General features: G+C 40.5%; 1 protein-coding gene and 1 non-coding gene across 2 annotated transcripts in view; both read left to right on the top strand.

Annotated features, from left to right (window-relative positions):
- CLSTN2 (calsyntenin 2) overlaps positions 1 to 21,542 on the top strand; it is a 586,341-nt gene that overhangs the window by 7,349 nt on the left and 557,450 nt on the right. The gene's annotated exons all lie outside the window — the stretch shown is intronic.
- Positions 19,306 to 19,443, top strand: LOC114815752. Its single transcript, XR_003763559.1, has one exon. It is a non-coding gene; the product is annotated as a small nucleolar RNA SNORA7 (small nucleolar RNA).

Raw genomic sequence — 21,542 nt, 5'->3', positions numbered from 1 at the left:
CCTGCTGTTTTTGTATCGTTTATAATGTTTTTATGAACTCTGTGCCCTAAAATAGTCATCCCATGCTGGTTTGGGAGTCTCTGCTATTTTCCAGCTGCCTACGGCTGTGCACCGTATGCCCACAGATGCTTCATTACATGTTGTGTATATTTGTATATATTATTTATTACTCTATTTTATTAATGATGTGTATATATCTATGATTCTATTTATCTATTTTGATGGTATTGATGCCTTTCTACTTTTTCTGCTGTCTCGCCTTTAGACTCTGAGCCCAATGTTGGGAAGGAATTCTCTCTATCTGTTGTTGAATTGTAAATTCCAAGCACTTAGTACAGTGCTATGCACACAGTAAATGCCCAATAAATATGATTTAATGAATGAATGTTAAAAATATTTCTTCTCCTCTTCGTACTGATAGTTTCCCTTCTTCAGCTCACCATGCAGCAAGGATTCAGGTAGCCTACTGGTATCTACTCGCCTCAGGCTACCTGCTCAGAAGAGCTCTATGTTGGTAAACATTATGTTGCCACTGGACAAAATGACTGCATTCCAGAATCTTATTCTGAGGGATTCTTCTTTTTCAGCTGATCAATTAATAGTATTTATTAAGTGCTTAGTCTGTAATGAGGACTGTACTAAGTGCTTGGGAAAGTGAAATAGAGCATAATAAAGCCGATAACCTAAAGGAACTTACAATCTAGCTGGGGAGACAGACACTAAAATCAATAACAGGTAGGGGAAAACAACATAATTACAAAATATGGACGTACCTGCTGCTGGGGGAAGGGAGTGGGGTGAGGATCTAAGTTCTTTCGAGGTGAGGATTCAGGTGTGTTACCGATGAAAATGCTCAGAGAGTAACCTCGGCTTGAACTGAAGAACCCATCTTTTAGGAGCAGTATCTGGGCTGTTCTAGGCTGTATACACATTATATGCTTTGTTATTATTATTATCAAATGCTGTCAAGTTATTTCTGATTCATAATGACTTTAAGGATATATATTCTCCAGAACATCCTATCTTCTACCATAATCTGTAGCCTTACTAATGGGTCTTCTGTTACTGTTATTATGGTTTCTATCAACCTATATGTTCTGCTCTATGCTTTATTATTCACTATTATTTATTTATGCTTTATTACTCCTATCTATTATTGATGCATCTGACTCAACTCTGTGAGCCTCTGAACAGCAAGAACCCTGTCTTCCAAATATTTTGCACTCCTCTAAGTGCATAGTGCAGTACTCTGCATTTAGTCACTCAATAAATAGGCACTGCACCCTCTAGATGTAAGCTCTCTGTGGCAGAGAACAGGTCTACTAACCCTGTTGGTAGTATACTCTCTCTAGTAGCGCTTGACACATAGTAAGTATTTAACAAATACCATTAATGTTAGTACTTAGTACAGTGCTCTGCACATAGTAAGAGCTCAGTAAATACCACTGATTGATAATAAATGCTACTGATGATGAGGATGGTGAATATTTTCCTATTGCTGAAAATTTGATTGTTGCTGCTTTATGTGCCACATCCAACAACAAAGAACAATTTAAATTTAACCAAAGAAAGGGTAACAGTCTTCATTGAGGAAAGCTGAAAGGCCCAAAATACCTGTTGATTTGTAGTTTACCACCACAACAGCTAGTTATCCCCTCTCCTTATATTTAGCCTGTCAAAGGAGACACATCCGCCCCTGACTACAGAACCAAGTGGGAACTATAGATCTTAAGTTGAATGTGAAAATATTGTCTATCAGCACCTGCCTAGGCTTTTTAAGGGTTAATTGAACATATATACCTTAAGATGAGTTGTTATGACCTACAATGAGTTCTTTTGAGGAGAGATTCTGGTTTAGAGTGGCAACCTGGTTAGTTGTAGGAATAGGAATGACTTCATGACTTTTCCCCCACCTCAAGAAGTATGACAGCACAGTAAGCTTGTTCTTTAGGCTGTAAGCTCATTGTTGGCAGAGGTGTTAGAGAAGCAGCGTGGCTCAGTGGAATGAGCATGAGTTTGGGAGTCAGAGGTCACGGTTTGAATCGCGGCTCTGCCACTTGTCAGCTTTGTGACTGTGGGCAAGTCACTTAACTTTTCTGTGCCTCAGTTCCCTCATCTGTAAAATGGGGATTAAAAGTGTGTGAGCCCCACGTGGGACAACCTGATTACCCTGTATCTCCCCCAGTGCTTAGAACAGTGCTCTGCACATAGTAAGCGCTTAAATACCAACATTATTATTATTATTATTATCATTAACTCTATTGTTTTGTACTCTCCCAAGGGATCAGTACAGTGCTCTGCACATGGTAAGCACTCAATCAATATGAATGATTAATTGATTGGTTCTGCAGGCCCTGAGTTCAGGAATCTCTCTCGCAGCCCAAAGGGAGAATTGAGGTAATTATCCAGATAATCCAGGCAAAAATGTGCCATTTGGCTAATAATATCTATTTTTATGTAGCATGGACTATACAGCCCCTTTTAACTATCAGAGGCAAATGGGGAGGGGCACACATATTTTTGAATAAATTATACTAATTTGAGAATGCCTCCACAGATCGGGCTAGCTATCCTCAGAGGTATTTTTTGCTAAAATCCAATTATTTCTACCCTGAAGGTTGTCATTTCTCAACTTGTTTTTCTCCTCTCCTTCTTCTCACTCCTACATTATAATTAACCCAGATTCCCTGAGTTAGAAGAAACAGGAGCAATGGAGGAAAAATAAATCCAGATTAAACAGAAACGTAGTATAGTGATGAACACTGAAATTCTAAAATGCTGGGCCCTAATGTGGCAAATTCACATTTTCAGTTGGAAGAAAACCCAGAAATGGACTACTTTAGTAACTAATAGATGGGAGAAAGAAGATTGATTTGAATTAGGCTTTTGTTTTTCTTAGTTAACCTTCATGAAGTCATGAAGTCATTCCTACTCCTGGGATGACACTGCAGCTAACCAGGTTGCCACTCTAAACCTGAATCTCTCCTCAAAAGAACTCACTGCAGGTCAAAACAACTCATCTAAGGTATATATGTTCAAATGACCTTTAAAAAGTCTAGACAGGAGCTGATAAACAATATTTTCACATTAAACTTGAGATCTGTAGTTCCCACTTGGTTCTGTAGTCAGGGGTAGGTATGTCCCCTTTGACAGGCAAAATACAAGGAGAGGGGATAACTAGCTGTTGTGGTGGTAAACTTCAAATCAACATGTTTTTCGAGTCTTTCAGCTTTCCTCAATGAAGACTGTTACCCTTTCTTTGGTTAAATTTAAATTATTCTTCTTTGTTGTTGGATGTGGCAAATAAAGCAGCAACAATCAGTGATCATTCTTTGGATGACTCTGGGTGAATAATCATTGAGAAACGTTAAATGTTTATGCTGTCCTCTATTAAAACACCCTCTCCAATGTCTAAAGCTACAAAATAATAATAATAGTTATATATTTAAGCACTTACTATGTGCCAAGCAATGCTGGGGTAGACATGAGATCATTAGGTTAATAACAGTTCCCAACCCATCTAAGTTGGAGGGAGAACAGGTATTGAATCCCCTTTTGTCAGATGAAGAAACTGAGGCCAAGGGAAAGGGAGTGACAACAAGAAAGTGGCAGGGTCAGGATTAGAACACAGGCCCTCTGACTCCCAGGCCCATGCTTTTTCCACTAGGCCAGACTACTTTCTGAATATGAAAATATTTTAATTACATTACCCTTCTATAGATCACTTTGAAAACTAAATAAAGTAGTCACTGGATGTTTGCAGAGTGAAGTTTTGTCCCTAAATGGGTTGTGTGCAAGAGAATTATTGAATGTTTTGAAATAATTGGTTGAAAGATTGTAATTTCCTCTTAAGTAAACACATCCACCTGCATTGGTCTCCCAGAGGAAAGGGATAAGGTGAGGTGGGCTATATTTCAAATTCTGAGCTGATTCCTTGTTAGCCTGCTGATCCTAAAAGTAGGGAACTGCCAAATGGATATGAAAAAAAAAATGAGTATCACTATTGGTGATGTATATGGCAAGGTGTTGGATGCTGAGTTCTTTCAGTTGCCTTGGTTCATGATTCTAGATACCACAGCCTAGTTAATATGCATATGGTATTCAGTGAGATCTTTAAGGGTTATTGCAAAATAGTCTCAAGAAAGTTCATGGCCCCCCAGACATTTTCTGAGTGCTTCAAAATAGCAAACAGAAGCTTAATTTAAAAAAGCAGAGAAAGGAAATAATACAGGTCAAATGCTTATGCACCCCTAGGAAAAGACACTTGAATTTAAGTACATGAAATTATACAAAGTTCTTTAGATGTCCTTATGAAGTTCTTCGTGTTTTTCACTATTTGAAATTGTTGCAGTCTTTGGTTGGGGAAATAGTGTTCACAAGCAGGAGATACTGCAAGTACATTTTTTACTTTCCCATCAATCAATCATACTTTTTCTTAGTGTTTACAGTGTGCAGAGCACTGTATTAAGCACTTGGGAGAGTAGAAGAATAACAGAGTTGGTAGACACATCCCCTTCCGTCCCTTCAGTTATTTCTGCCTCCAAGGAGACCCTTAATGTTATCACAGTCAGGCTGTACCTACACTAGGCAAATCAAATTATGGAGTTAACACAGTAAAAGTAGTAACGTTGCTCTGTAGCTCAGCATTTTATGCTATCTAAATTCAGTTAATTTTAGCATTTTATGATCTGCTCCATTTAGGTTTGCCCCCCAAGAGGAGAAGTGAAAGTTGTTTAGAATGCAAATAGGTCTTCTAAAGTAATTAAGTTTTTACTTCAGTCAATAAGCCATGTAGTGACTAGGAGTGGGAGGCCGGTCAATGAATTTAGTTACAATGTTTTGTACTTTGTGTGTCAGTTACTGGTGAAAGATCCCATCAGGGTTGTCATTTAGTACTTATAGTAGCAGATCTGGCTAATATAATTTTTTTAAAATGCTAAAAAACCCACATCTCCTCTGCATATTTCTACGCCATTATTTTTTGTTTGCTATTATTCTGTTTTATTTTTTGCTGTAATTTTTGTTTGTGGAATTTAGGAAACCAATTTATAATTCTAAGTTGCCCTTCAGTCTGTCACCAAATCCTGTCTGTTCTACTTTCACAGCTTTGCCAAAATCTTCCCTTTTCTCTCCATCCAAATTGTTACCATGTTGATCCAAGTACTCGTCGTAGCCTGACTTGACTTATGCATTAGCTTCCTTGCTGACCTCCCTGTCTCCGGTTTCTATCCATTCCAGTCTATATTTCACTCTCCTGCCTGGATCATTTTTCTGAAAAAAAAAGTTCAGTCCACATTCCCCTATTCCTCCAAACCTCCAGTGGTTGTCCAACTACCTCTGTATCAAACATAAAACTCCTTACTATTGGCTTTGAGGCACTTAATCACCTTGCCTCCTCTTATCTTACCTCACTGATTTCCTACCACAACTCAGCACTTTGACTTCGCTCCTCTAACACCAACCTACTCTCTGTACCTCATTCTCATCTATCTCAACACCAAACATTTGCCCATATCCTGCCTCTGGCCTAGAACTCCTCACCGCAACACCCCAACCTTCATCTTCTACAGATGATCACTCTCCAAATCTTTAAAGCCTTATTAAAATCACATCTCCAAGAGGACTTCTGATCACCCTTGCACTCGCATTTGTATCTTTTATTCACCCCACCCACAGTCCCACAGCACTTATGAACATATCCATAATTTATTTCACTGTCTGGCTCCCCTTCTAGACTGTAAGATCCTCGTGGGGAGGGAATATGTCTACCAACTCCGTTATATTGTACTCTTCCAAGCACTTAATAAAGTGCTCTGCACATAGTAAGCACTCAATCAATGATTGAGGAAAGAGAACTGGGGACAGATTTCAATCTGTCATCTTTTCATGGAAGAAAATTAATGAGGTGGGGGGAGGAGATGTGTGTTTTTGAAAAAAATGTTGAAAATTTCACTCTGAACCACCAAGAATCTTCTGGAACAAATAACTTAAAGTATAGAACATTGAAAAACATTTGACAAATTAGTCACAAATCTCAAAATGCAAAGCCCCACCAGATTGATATTAAACCATTAACTGCACTTTGGACAGGTTTCCAGAGACAGCAATATTTTCCCCTAACAATAATTAAAAAAAAAATCCAAATGATTCTTTCTTGGTTTTATCAAGGAAAGCCATGTGAAATGTAATCACAGTTTGAGAACTGAAACTAAATATGACAGAAAGGCTTAACATGATTGTAGCAAATACTGAGTCACATTGGATATAGGATTTTCTTTCATCTTTGTTGATCTAAAAAAAGTCTCAAGTCTATAAGATCAGGCCTCATGTTATGTTCTAAAGGCAAAAAAAAAATTTATAGACAGTTACACAACTGTAGAGCCTCTGTTGATCATAAACTGTAATTTGTCTTCCATGATGATAACTTTTAAATTTTGCCTCATCACAAACAAAAGCTGCGTTGTTGTGGAATTCATTTGGAAAAGGCTTTTAACGAAAAAGCTCATCATTTCATGTTCAGAATTTGGATGTGATGATACTTGTCCACTGTCAAGCAGATATAAGAGAGGTTATTGTTACGTCATCAAAGTTCAGCAGAGATGGAATTCTAGTCCAGCCTTACAAATAAGCAAAGATGCACAGTAGTCTACAGCACATCAACTCTCCCATTGGTTATATACTCAGGCAGTTAAATACAGCAAATCAAATTGTCATCCTTCACTATCTTTATTGGTCCTGGAGAAATGTCTATTTGCAATACCATGTGTGTATTTTTAAATACAGGGTTTCATGTAAAACATGGGTGTGGTTGTCAGGGAAAGAGAAGTGGAAGAATAGTGTTGAGTGAAGATTGGAAAAATGTTCCATGATTACACAGTAGGCATTGCCATAACAGGATTAATAATTAAATCATAATTGCATTTCTGAAAATCCTCCAATCAACCACCAGCAGACCTAAAAAAAAAAAAAAACCCACCAGAAGATTGAGAGAGAGCTCATTTTTGCTGTTAAAATAGTACAGAAAATATTTTCAACCTTGTCTAAGCTGCCCTCTAGACAAACTTCATTTTGTATTTTAAGTATTTTGTATGAGACTGATTTTTTTTTTTTCCTTTTAGTGATCCTTTTGTCTGGCCATGAAAGTAATACTCGTTCCAGAAAAAAATAAGTTACTTTTAAGTTAACAAAGTCATGGGTCATTTTAAGGCAAAAATGTGATCACATAATTACAAATTTCCCCTAATTCTTTGAAAGCGTCTATAAGTAGCAAGTACAGCAAACAAAATCTAATTTACTGAACTTGCTTAAGTTATGATTAAAGAAATTAGGACATACACTGCTTATATGAATTTTTACACAAGGCCAATTTTTAATGGTTAGGCAACTTTAAAAGCTTTTCAATCTTGAATCAAATTAGTCTAATTTTCAGACCTAAGAGAATGGCTAATTTATGCATATTGTACATCATTTGGCTGGTTTCTTCAAGGGCACATATCAAAAAACTTTACCAGCTACAATTGGCTAGATTCTTACCAACCAAGCTCTCAAAATTGGCCAGAAAATAATTTAGGCAGAGATGGAGCCCAGTTTGCATCAATAATATCATCTGTATCTAAAATAGTTGCCATTTCAAAAAGGGGACGAATTGAAATTTAATTTTCATGACATGATGAACTTATGCTACTTTAGAATGCTAATTTATTCACTTAACCATCTTTCCATTTTGGAAGACTCCTTTTATCCACTTTTTCTTCCAGTAAGTAATTCTATATCTACCTGTAAGGATGTGATATCCTTAATGGCAGTTATTGTTATGTGCATATTTCAGTGCTAGGTAGGAACACAGGTACTCAATGAATACTTTTGACAGATTTGATTGAATGATGGTGTTGCCAGATCTTTGAACACAATTTTTATTGTAACCGATGGTGGGTGACTTTTAAAAGTTATGTGTGGTGTTCTGCAGATTTATCACGTGATATTGAGATGTAAAATTTTCCTTCTTGAATGAATCAAAGTTGACAGCCAAAGAAGAGTTTCTTCTAAACAATGTTAGCAAAAATAAATGAAAGATTGTCCGTTTATTCTCCAAGCTACTTTTGGGCTTGCAAAATGTAATTGAAAATACAGAGTTGCTGTAATGTAATTTTGACTACACACTTTGGACAGGGAGCAACAGCAGAATTAGGGAACGTTTTTGACAAGGCTCTTCTGTCTGGAGAGACACAACGCAGTGTGGGAACAGACTGTGACCATGAGTGATTAGCTGGACACAAAGTGAGTACTAAAATACAAGTTTCCCTTTATGCAGAGTTTTTTCAAGAGAAAAAATACCTCAGGTTTAGGAGAACTAACTGGTAGCATTTAAACAGTGTGGTCTAATGGAAAGAGCAGAGGTTGTGGGTTCAAATCCCCACTCCACCACTTGTCAGCTGTGCAACTTTGGGTAAGTCACTTAACTTCTCTGGGCCTCAGTTACCTCATCTGTAAAATGGAGATTAAGACTGTGAGCCCCACGTGGGACAACCTGATAACCTTGTATCTACCCTACTGCTTAGAACAGTGCTCAGGACACAGTAATTGCTCAACATGCACCATTATTTAGGGAAGCAGTGTGGCCCAGTGGGAAGAATACAGGCTTGGGAATCAGAAGTCATGCATTCTAATTCCAGCTCCACCTCTTATCAGCTGTTTAACTTTGGGCAAGTCACTTAGCTTCTCTGAGCCTCAGTTACCTCATCTGTAAAATGAGGATTAGGACTGTGAGCCCCATGTGGGACAACTTGATTACCTTGAATTCCCTCAGTGCTTAGAACAGTGCTTGGCACATAGTAAGTGCTTAACAAATACCATTTATTATTATTATTATTGTCACAAATGGAGATATTTGAAGACTCACCAATTGTGGGGAATTAAAATTTTAATAAATTATTCAGAATAACATTATCATATCTTTTAGCCTTGAACTGAAAAAGGAAATTGCTGGAGAGATTTAAGACCTAGTCTGGGGGAAATATGTTTGTAGCTTTCAACAAGAAAAGCAAATTTTCTGGACACTGTGAAGTTATGGAGATTCTGAGGAAACATAAGAGTGGTATATGTTGTCAAAACTCATCACTTCTTTCCCATTGGTAAAGTGTGCAGTGGTGTCCTTTAACTGTGAATGCAAACAACTTTGCAGAGTCAGTTTACCTTATTGGGAAGCAGCGTGGCTCAGTGGAAAGAGACTGGGCTTCAGAGTCAGAGGTCATGGGTTTGAATCCCGGCTCTGCTACTTGTCAGCTGTGTGACTGTGGGCAAGTCACTTAACTTCTCTGTGCCTCAGTTACCTCATCTGTAAAATGGGGATTAACTGTGAGCCTCATGTGGGACAACCTGGTTACCCTGTATCTACCCAGCACTTAGAACAGTGTTCTGCACATAGTAAGAGCTTAACAAATACCAAAATTATTATTATCATTATTATTATTATTACCCTACATTTTTTTGCCTGAAAGAACGTAATGCTCAAGTGAGCAAAGATACAAAAGCAATTTGAAATTAGGAGCATTCCCTCCTCTCATATTACTTTATATGAATCAGTGACTGCCATGAAGAGCCACAGCTACAACACCTAAGCCAGATAAAAAAAGGCACACAGGAGGCAGCACAGAGGAAAGCATGCTGAAGCAGCACTTGGAAGCAGCAAATGCAGCAGCTCTTGGAATCAGAAAGAAGAAGCATTGCCAGAACGGGCTCCTTTGAACACAGACTGGTAATAAATAAAGTAATATTGATTCATATACGAATATATGAATCAAGCACAGGCCTAAGACTCAGAAGAACCTGGGTTCTAATCCCACTTCATCACTTGTTTGCTCTGTGACCTGGGGCAAGTCACTTAACTTCTCTGGGCCTCAATTATGTCATCTATAAAATGGGGATTGAGACTGTGAGCCCCAATGTGAGACGTGGACCGTATCCAACCTGATTAGCTTGTATCTACTGTGGTACTTATTATCATGAGTCCCCCTGGTTCGTACCAACCAGGACCTTCCTGGACCAGGGGAGCCTCGGTGACACGTAGTAGAGTTCAAACCACACCTCTGATCACCAAGGTTGCTGTGGAAAGTTTTTTACTTAGTTTAACCAACATGCAAGGGAGTGAAACATTCATTCATTCATTCAATAGTATTTATTGAGCACTTACTATGTGCAGAGCACCATACTAAGTGCTTGGAATGTACAATTTGGCAACAGATAGAGACAATCACTGCCCAATGACAGGCTTACAGTCTAATCGGGGAAGAAAGATGGACAAAAACAAGACAACATAATCACGATAAATAGAATCAAGGGGATGAACACCTCATTAACAAAATAAATAGGGTAATAAAAATATATGCAAATGAGCACAGTGCTGAGGGGAGGGAAAGGGAGGGGGGAGGAACAGAGGGAAAAGGGGCTTAGCTGAGGGGAGGTGAAGGGGGAAAGGGGAGGGAGCAGAGGGCAGAGGAGGAGCAGAGGGAGCAGAGGGAAAAGGGGAAGCTCAGTCTGGGAAGGCCTCTTGGCAGAGGTGAGCTCTCATAACACACTCAAAAACATAAACACACTGATTCACTCCACACCACCAAGGGTCCAATACCAGTCTGTGTTCAAAGGAACCTGTTCTGCCAATGCTTCTTCTTTCTCAATCCAAGAGCTGCTACATTTGCTGCTTCCGAGTGTTGCTTCAGCATGCTTTCCTTTGTGCTGCCTCCTGTGTGCCTTTTTCATCTGGTTTAGGTGTTGCATCTGTGGTTCTATGTGGCAGTCATTGATTGGTCCAGGCCAGTTATTCATTCATTCAATCGTATTTATTGAGCGCTTACTGTGTACAGAGCACTCTACTAAGCGCTTGGAATGTACAATTCGGCAACAGATAGAGAAAATCCCTGCTCAACAACCGGCTCAGAGTCTAAGAGAAGGCCACACCTCCCTTTGTCCTCCACCACCCACAGGTCAACAATCACCTGGGCCAGGTAGAGCCCTTCAGTCCCTTTGCAAAGTCTCATCCTTGTTGTTGTTTGTGGGATCATGAACAGTCACTATTAAGTCAGGTTGTTGAGGGATCACCAGACTTATTACAGTTACTGGCATGTAGTAAGAGCTTAACAAATACCATAAAACAAAATAAATAGAAATTACTTAATTAGATGCAACAAATGAATAACAAAAGCAGGGTGCAACAATTTTTAGATGATAACAGGGATGAAAGAATGTTGAGAATTTGGAAAATGTTCCTAAAAGAGTCTGAAAATTACTGTGTAACCGCAAAAATTATAATTGTTTGGTATCAGCATAATCTGGACATGCTAAATCTGTGAATTCTGAACTGCCATAGTCTGACTTTATCCCTCACCTTGGTGGGATTGTGATGGAATAGCCAAAACTAGATGAATCTCATCAGTGGTGAAGATGAATGATGAAAGGTCCACTTGGGGAGTTTCACAGGATGTCAGGCATAACAGGAATCTTGAATGTTCCTGATTACTGAGGGTGGTAAAAGCTACAGTAGCTACTTAAAAAACTACCTTAGCAACTATGTGATTGTCTGCGATGTTTGACACAAGTTTTGCCCTATGTTGTGATCTTTTTGGCAGCACTTGGGTTTTGTATGAAAAATCCTTACATGCTCTTGACAGTGTACCACGACCCTTCCTGCCTACTAATCTGTACCCACTCCTCCAATGGAAACATGATGGGTAAAGAATGAGTGACTAGTTTCCCACAAACTATCAGTGCTATAATCTCTTCTATTGTACAGGTTATTGTTCCTTAAATCTTTCCAACGGGATTGAGGCTCATCTATCACTGATAATGGGAGACTCCATTCTCATTCTCTTTTTTTTCCTCCTCAGTCAATGGTATTTATTGTTTACTGTGTGTAGAGCACTGTACTAACCACTTGGGAGAGTACAATGCAACAGAGTTGGTAAATAAAGTCTCTGCCTAGCAGGATTTTACAATCCAGAAAGAGTTTAGAATCTAATCCTTCTGTTCTTCCTCTTTCTTATCTTCCATTTTCTCCTCCTCTTTCTCATTCTTTTCTTCCTCTCCATCCACATCATCCTCCTCCTCTTTTTCCTACTACTTTTATTCCTCCCCAACCCTCCTCCCCATCCCCCCACCCCACCCCATCTCCTCATACCTTTGAAGAAACATCTCCCAGCAGTATGTGAACACCACCACTATCTTCCTCCATTCTGGGAAAATGAAAGAGGATTAGAGGTAGAGAGACTGTTGCTGACAACTGCATTTCATCAACAACATGAGATTTCCTGTAAGAGAATCCCACAGAATGGGAAGAACGACCCAACAACCGTTCACTTATCAATCCATAAACTAGATGACACATCAAGAGGTCCACACCAGAGTGATGATGTACTCATTCATCTTTGCAGTGGTGTATGGACAGTGACCTCCAGCCCGCAGAGTAAAAGTTATTGCCCCGATCCATTTTTTTAACCCCATCCAATATGGCTTACCCCTCCCCTGTTCAACCTTGTTTGTGGGATTCCTCACTTCTGACATCACTGTTGATGATATTGAGGGTCCCAGAGGTATGTCTAAATATTTAAGGATGATCCTTGTTTGGTACTCAGCTCAGTCCTTGTTAACGTTTCATTGTTGGGTCAGCTAGTATGACCCATGGTTAGGGAAGACTCTTATCTGACTGTCCATTATCAAAATTGCCATCATCAACAGTCTTCCCAGTGATGATAGGATAATCTATTCTTGTTGCAATCCTGTGGTCCTTTCTTCATTTAGCCCATAAATGTCCTAAAATATCCTAATCCCATCCTCCATCCTCCGTGTGCTTTATTTGTTATTAGGGTATTGCTAACTGCTCTGTTCATTCCAGTATGGCTCCATACATACAGCTTGAGTAACCCAAATTTGTGTGTGTGTGTATATATATATAATGTTGGTATTTGTTAAGCGCTTACTATGTGCTGAGCACTGTTCTAAGTGCTGGGGTAGATGCAAGGCAATCAGGTTGTCCCATGCAGGGCTCACAGACTTCATCCCCATTTTACAGATGAGGGAACTGAGGCACAGAGAAGTTAAGTGACTTGCCCAAGGTCACACAGCTAAGTGGCAGAGCAGGGATTAGAACTCTGACTCCCAAGCCCTGCTCTTTCCACTGAGCCATGCTGCTTCTCTATGTGTGTGTGTGTGTGTGTGTGTGTGTGTGTGTGTGTGTGTGTATTTGTTAAATGCTTACTATTTGTCAGGCATAGTTCTAAGCACTAGAATAAAGGCATGATAATCAGATCAGGTTGGACATAGTTTCTGTCCCACATAGGCTCACGGTCTTAATCCCCTTTTTAGGGATGAGGGAACTGAAACACGAAGAAGTGAAGTGAATTGTCCAAGGTCAAACAGCAGACAAGTAGCAGAGCCAGGATTAGAAACCAGGTCTTTCTGACTGCCAAGCCCGTAATCTATCCACTGGGCCATGCTGCTGCTCTGTACCTGCAAAATCAGCCTCCCAAACAGAGACTAGAATAGAAACCTTTTATTTTTTTTTGTTGTTGGCTTTGGAACTGTGACTAAGATTAGGAATAAGGCAAGGATTATTGGGATGAGGGAGTAGGATCTCAGAGCATAATCTCATTTACCTGCCTCTTCTAAGATCCAAAATAGGTCTAGAGTAAGCACAAATTACAGGGCAAACCAGATAAACGAGTTTGAAGTAGAGTTAAATTAATGACTATTGACGATAGATTTGATAGTTTGATAATTGGAATTTTTTATGAAGAGTTTGACAAATTACTCTCTATTTAAAATTGGTCCAGCACCCATTTCTTTTAGGCTTACTAATGTGGCCATATCGAATACTCACAGCAATAGGGACTACCACATATATTAATTATGAATATGAATTTGTGAGGTCAAGGGTTTCACTTTTATGGGACTTCAGAGACTATAAAGGAAAGTGCTAAATGTTTTAAGCTCTTTTGAAATGCAGAGAGAAGTGGAATCAGAGGAATGGAGAATGAACTGGCTTGAACAGTTAACTCTTCTTGGCAAAGTGTCCAGAATTAGTTCAGTGACCACCTTGGCGTCAGTTTAAAGCCCAGTTGCTTAATCTTATGTTGTTAGTCTGTGCTTCCTGGAATCCCATAAAAGTCATGAAAAACAAAGGTATCTCATGGGAACCATGGCAATATATATAAACTAGTTACATTTTATTTGCCATTTTCTAAATATTTTGAGGGCTGGCCTATTAGCCAATAGTGTAATGTCAAATACAGAGCCTTGTTAATAATAAAGATGATAATCAAGGGTCAATCTGCTTGCCTTTTCTCACAGACAGCTCCAAACATTAGATTCCTTCCAGTCATCCCAGACCATCAGACCTCATTAAGACTCCTATTTAACCTCCCTGTCCTTGATCCATAATTCCACAACAGTTCCCTCTCTACTGAACTCAACTTCATCTTGTCCCCTGTCCTTTATTAGTTTGGCAGGACCAAGCTGAAGCTCTGGGTCACCTTCACAGTGCAATCGCTACACTACATTACCTCTACTCTTGTGCTCATACGATTGATGGAAATCCAAAACCAGATCAACTTATGCCATTTGAATGCTTCCTTACTTGCTTTTTTCCTCCTGAAACCTCCACTACCCTCTCTGTTGCCCATGATGACTTTGCCAGCTACTTTATTGGCAAAAGTGAAACTATCAGACAAGGGTCCCCAGAAATCCACTCATTTCACCAACTCCCTCCATCCCCTAAATTTTCTCTTTCATTGCCAATGACTTTCTCCTTGCAAACCCTAATAGGCTCTAGCCTATTTCTCATCGAGCCCTCAGCTGCCTTTGATGCTCTGATGTGAACCAGTTTTATCCTAGAAACTATATAATCCTTGTCTTATTAGTACCATTCTTTATATGTTCTCCTCTTACCTCTCTAACTGATCCTTCCTAATCTTCTTACGGGCTCTTTCTCTACCCCTAGTTATCTACTATGTGGGAGTTCCCATTCACTGTATATTCACCTTTTATTAATAATAGTAATAACAACAACATTAATGTGGTATTTGTTAGGCACTTCTATATGTCAAACACTGCATTAAGCACTGGGGTGGATACAAGATAATCGAGTCCCACAAGGGACAGTAGGTGGGAAAACAGTTATTGAATCTGCATTCTGTGGGTGAGGGAATTGAGGCCAGAAAAGTTAAGTGACTTGCCCACCATTACCTAGGAGATATGTGGTGGGGCCGGTATTAGAACCCAGGTCCTCCGATTCCCAGGCCTGTTCTCTTTCCACTAGGCCATGCTGCTTCCCTTGAAGAGTGTATCCACTCCCTTGGCTTTAACATCTGTCTATATAAGTGTTGCTGAAATTCACCTTGCTATCTCCAATCTTTCTCCTTCTTTGCAATTTTACATTTCCTAGTCTCTCTGGGACATTTTGTCATGGACTTTCCCACCAGACCCTTAAGCTTGATGTGTTTAAGATAGACCTGCTTACATTCTGACCACAACCTCCTCAGGTGCCTTCTCTCCCACCTCGACCTCAGGAAGTTTGTCCTGATTCCCCACAAATACCTCCAATTTCTTAACCCTCCTCCCCACCTCCATTTATCCAAAGCCCCATTTGGTCTCCATAACTACCCTTCCTTCTCTTAATGCACAAACCCACATCCTCAACTCCATCCTCTCCACTGAGCCGCACTTTTCCTCATCTCCCACTCCCTTCCATTTCTCTCTGACCCTTCTTCTTTGGAGTTCTGCAATTCTTCCTGCTTTCAGGACATCCTTACTTGGATATTTTGCTGACCCCTCAAATTTAACATGCTTAAATCAGAACTCCACATCTGCCAACACAAAATCTGTTCTCCCCTTGGCTTTACAATACAGTTTCCACCTGCTTCATTCTCTCCAAGACAAACCCAAACACTGTCCTCCCCTGATTTCCTAAGCACTGTAGACAACACAACCAATCTCCCTGTCCCACAAGCCAACAACCTTAGCATTAGACAGTCAATAAAATAAATGGCAGCCATGAGGGAGCAGCAGAGTTCAAAGAAATGTACATAAATGCAGGTGAGAGAGGGTGATAGGGGAGTACTGAATTGCATAGATACCCTCCCTCTCTCTGAATCCAACAACCTTGGTCCTATTATGGATTCGTCCCTCTTTTTCAGCTCCATAGTTATTCAATCATTAACTTTGGTCATTTTTCCTCCACGGACTTTTCTGGATCTGCTCCTTCCTCTCCATCAGATGGCCACCAACCTAGTCTTGTCCTATCTTGTCCTATCCCAGATTGACTATTATGTCTGCCACTTCCTCATTCTCCCCTCTCCAGTCCAGACTCCTCTTGGCTGCCTGGATCATTTTCCTCACCCGTCATTATGAACACATCCTCCCAATACTCAAAAACTTCAGTGGTTACCAAGAGACTTTAAGGCACTCCATCAGCTCTCTCCCTTCTACCTATGCACTCTCTTCTCCAACTCCACCCCAGCTTGCACTCTTCATTCCTCCCAAGCTAGTGATAATTTCCAAAGTACCATCACCTGACATAATGTTGATGTTGTTTGTTCTTGGCCTGTTCTAGTTGCCTGATCTCCACTGCCTATAGTCTGCCACAGTGGAGTCCTACCTTGATTGGGATGTCCACAGTCACTGTTCCTATCACCTGGGGTCATAGCCACATTATCTGGTCTTCCAAACTTCCTTCATTCCCTTCCACCCTTAGTCAACCTGGCTTCCAGTCCCTCTTAGTCTGCCTCTTGGTCTGGATCCCCCTCTCCCCACTCCTGCGAGCCAGTATTGGGGCCTCCAGGAAATTTTTGGCTGCTCTCACCAGGCTGCAGAATGACCTGGGAGCTCTGCCGTCATTCTCAGTCTTATCAGGTAGCCCTTAGTCCTCTGGATGATACCTGAAGATGGGTAGTCCATCCCATCAGCATCAGGGGACCTGTTCATTCACACAGGAGTTGGCCAGTTGGGAGGAAGGAGAAGCCTAGGTAACCAATGCTTACTTTGTTGAAGGGAGGGAGCACATCCATTAAAACCAGCAAATCAACACCCCTCCTATGGATGGACCAATCTCCCTTAGGTAGTTTGAGAGTTGAGCAAGCAAGGGTCTGAAGATGTTCGTGTACTCCTTCTTGGCTCACCTCCTTACTCCAATTTGAGTCAGCAATGTTTAGTGGATAGAGTATGGGTATGGGATTCAGAAGGACCTGGGTTCTAAACCCTTCTCTGCCACATGTCTTCTGTATACCCTTGGGCGAGTCATTTAACTTCTCTGGCCTTCAGTTACCTCATCTACAAAATGGGAATTAAGACTGAGAGCCCCCTGTGGAACAGGGACGGTGTCCAACCTAATTAATGCATCTCTAACCCAGTGCTTAGAATGGTACTTGTCACATAGTAGAGCTTAACAAGCACCATAATTATTACTATAGTTAGGCTGCTCAGCAAGGAAGGAGCAGGAGATTGGAGTGAGTGGTAAGAGATCAGTGGTTTAAAAAAGCGAAGAAGGTTTGAACCACGGATAACAATTAATTGGGATGGGGGTAGGCAGAGGTGGGCCTAGTGTGCAGAATTGTTCTTCAAATTGTTCATCCATTTTGGAAGACCACTTCCAGGGCAGATTGCCCAAAGGTTGTATCCTTTGCACCAAGAACACTTGCATAAAGCCAATTTAAAGACCCATAATGTAACCTAAGACATACTCATGTATTTTCATTATTCTCAATCTGCCTTTAATCTCATGATCGCTAATTATAAATCAATCCTCACTGTGTAATGAAACATTTAAACGAAAACTAAATTGTTGCTTTGCCTGTGCACTTCAGTATATTGCCATGGCCATCCTACACACCTAATCTCTAAGAATTGCAGACATTAAACAAAGAGATAAATTCCAACAGACCTTAACATTTTCTCTAGCAGTGTTTGTACTGTTGATTTCATCTTTTTCCATTCCCATTTTGTTTACTGTTTTTGATGAATGTATGCTGGTTTGTCCTTAGTGGCCCTCAGGCAAGTTGCAAAGCTCTTTGTGAAGACAAAGTCCCTCCGTGAACTGAACACGTAAATGATTTTTCAAATCAGGTTCATTATAGTATCCATAATTTTCCCCATGTTTTCTACGAAATGAATCCCAGTAAACACTACATAAGATGATAGATTTAAAAGTCTGAAATTGACAACTTGCTGGGCAAAGGGTTGAAAACCAAGATGACATGTGTCAAGTAGTCCAGAAATGCAGTCCAAGTGAGTTTGATTTGATGCCAGTCGGTGGACTTAATTGGATTGTTTTTTTTCTCCCAGTTCTAATAGCCTTATTCCCTGAAATTCTTCTATACTTTAGAATCTCAGTTTAAAGATACAGTACAAAAATCATCAATCAATCATATTTATTGAGCATTTGTTTACCATGTACAGCGCCCTGTACTAAGTGTTTGGGAGAGTATAGTATAACAGAGTTGACAAACATGTTCCCTGCCCACTAGGAGCTTACAGTTTAGAGAACTGGACTGCATCAAGATGCAAAGCAGTCAGGCCCACCTCAACTCTTCCTTGAGGTAAAATGGAGCACAGTTTCCGATATGGTGATTTTTAAAATGCCCTTTTGGTTGTACACAGAAAGAAGGACTAAGAAACCTGGAGTTTGGCTGGGGCAGTCCCTCTATAGCCTTGTTTGTCTTCAAATTTTAGTTTCTTCTATAAATCACCCTTGTGCCTCAAGGAAAAGGGAGCATCTACCTGAATTTCAATCAATCAATCAATCCATCAATGGTATTTATTGAGCATTTTCTGTGTGCAGAGCACTCTACTAAGCGGTTGGAAGAGTGAAGTATAACAGAGTGGGTAGACACTTTTCCTGTTTGTTTAGTTTAGTTTCCCTTAGAATTAGAGAAGCGTTCTGGCTCAGTGGAAAGAACCTGGGCTTGGGAGTCAGAGGTCATGGGTTCGAATCCCAGATCTGCCACTTGTCAGCTGTGTGACTGTGGGCAAATCACTTAACTTCTCTGTGCCTCAGTTCCCTCATCTGTAAAATGGGGATTAAGACTGTGAGCCTCACACAGGACAACCTGATTACCCTGTATCTACCCCAGCGCTTAGAACATTGCTCTGCACATAGTAAGTACTTAACAAATACCAACATTATTATTATTATTATTATTATATATGGATGTTAGTAATACAAATGGCTGACTTAGTTCAGCCAGAAGAGAGATAATGTGAACTAATTGAATTCTTCCTTACCGTATCTTTCTGTGGAAGATAAGGGGGCTTAAAGATTATGACACCCTCTCAGGATCGCACCTGGAGAGTTTCCAGTATTCTACCAGTCTCGACTATGAGAGGAAGTGTCAAGTAGAAGCATAACTATTCCATTCCTAGTTTGGGAAGTGGCTAGTGAGTAGAAGGCAATCTTCTACAAGTCAAAACTCACCTATGCTGGGCAGCAGCGGCACAGGAGAGAGTCAAGGGCAGAGATTTGGGTTTACTGTGTGGAAGGAAGCAATGGTAAACCACTTCCATGTTTTGTTCAAGAAAACTCTATGGATACACTACCAGAATGATTGCAGATGGAGGGGGGACATTCTGGGAGAGATCTATCCATAGTGTCGCTGTGGGTCGGACACGACTCGACAGCATAAGACAACAACAAAAAAGATTATGACAGGATTCATATGCTTCATTTTCTTCCTTGGCTAATGCAGCACTATTATACCTGAAAGCTGAAAGTTACTTTTCCTTCTATTTCACCACCTCCCCGCCTGATATACTGATAGTACTCAGTCTCTTTAAGTTTTCCATTGCCAGGGACGTTACTGCCAAGACCACATTTATAGTTTTGACATCATTAATCCTTGGCACTTCTATCTAGGAAAGAGGATGCAACCCAGATGGATAACTGCTAAGTCTGAGGCAACTAAATTAACCGCTAGGCCCCTGATCGGCACCCTTTTTTGGGCAGCTGCTGAGGAGAGTGAAGCATGCAAATCCCTGATTCCATGGGTTTTTTAAAATCTACATCCATGGATATGATTAACTGTATCCAGTGCACATCCTATTCTCTCATATGCTGCTGGATCTGGTCCTTAAAGCATCCTGTGCTTGAGGAGACAGCTGTCCAGGTGCTGAAAAGGGTCTGTCATCATCCAGGATGCTAATCAAGATTAGGAAAACAGTCTCCACACGCCACCCTGGGAGTTGGATCACTTCAGGCAAGGGACCGTTTTGTGTGATGATCGACATTATTTCCATCAAGTGCCCTGGCGGCAGGCTAATCATGGAGTGGAGAGCCTCAGAGCTTTCAGATTCTTCTTTTTTCACCTGGTTACACTACTGACACAACACATGTTCCTTTGCTATGTTTTCTTTTTTTTCTCGTGATCTGGAGGAAACATAAATAGGAAGATTGAGTAGTTATCTCAGAGCTCCACTGGGAAAACTCAATCTCTACTGAAGTAAGGAATGAAAGAGAAGCAGTGTAGCCTAGTGGAAAGAGTGAGGGCCTGAGAGTCAGAGGACCTGGTTTCTAATCTAGGCTCTGCCACGTGTGCAGTCACTTCTCTATGCCTCAGTTTCCTAATCAGTAAAACGGGGATTAAATCATACTCCTTCCTACCTTGACTCTGTGTCCCATGTGGTACAGGGACTGTGTCCAAATTGATACTCTTGTATCTACTCCAGTGTTTAGAACAGTGCTAGGCACATAGTAAGTGCTTACCAAATGCCATATTTAGCAGGAGCCAACATGTACCCAGGGCCTTCTGGGTATCAGAGGTCCTGGTGCCACTGAGGGAGGATCTCATGTGCCCCTCCCCATCATTATACCTTCCACTCTACCCAGCAGCAGGAGGAGAAATCTCCAATGTCACAGCCCTTTCCTGTCCTTTTAACCAAACCTCATAGTCTTTTCAAGGCAGCTTTTCCTCTTTAGTCTTATTCCATTTCATTATTTCTTCAACAAAATTAATAAACCACTTCTCCACTCAGCCCTGCAGTTGTTCTATGATTGTGTTTACATACTGATCTGCGTGGGCTCCTCTATTAGATTCTAAGGTCCTAGAGGTTAGAGACTATGAATATTCTTTAAGGATTATTCCAAGCATCTAATATTAAGCACCTGGTAAATGCTCAGAAAGTACGGTCTATAAATGCAGGAAGTGTAAAAAACACAGCATGGTTCTGTCTTTCCCTAAGACTAGGGATGTTTGATGTTTTGAATGGGGACTAAAGGCCTGCCTTCCCACTGAGCTGACTCCAAAGACCATGTGCTTTGTCATTACTGGATCAGGCCAAAGGTCCATCTTGCCTAGAATTCTGTTTTCAACAGGGATGACATTTATTGAGTTCTTACCATGTGCAGAGCACTGTTATAATAATAATTGTTGTATTCATTAAGTGCTTACTATGTGCCAGGCACTGTACTAAGTTCTGGGGTGGATACAATCAAATTGGGTTGGACACAGTCCCTGTCCCGGCTTGGGCTCACAATCATAATTCCATTTTACAGATGAGGTAACGGAGGC

Source organism: Ornithorhynchus anatinus, chromosome 1 (genome assembly GCF_004115215.2).
Source record: "Ornithorhynchus anatinus isolate Pmale09 chromosome 1, mOrnAna1.pri.v4, whole genome shotgun sequence".
In the NCBI taxonomy this organism is placed as follows: Eukaryota; Metazoa; Chordata; class Mammalia; order Monotremata; family Ornithorhynchidae; genus Ornithorhynchus; species Ornithorhynchus anatinus.
This window is presented reverse-complemented; position numbering and strand designations above follow the sequence as displayed.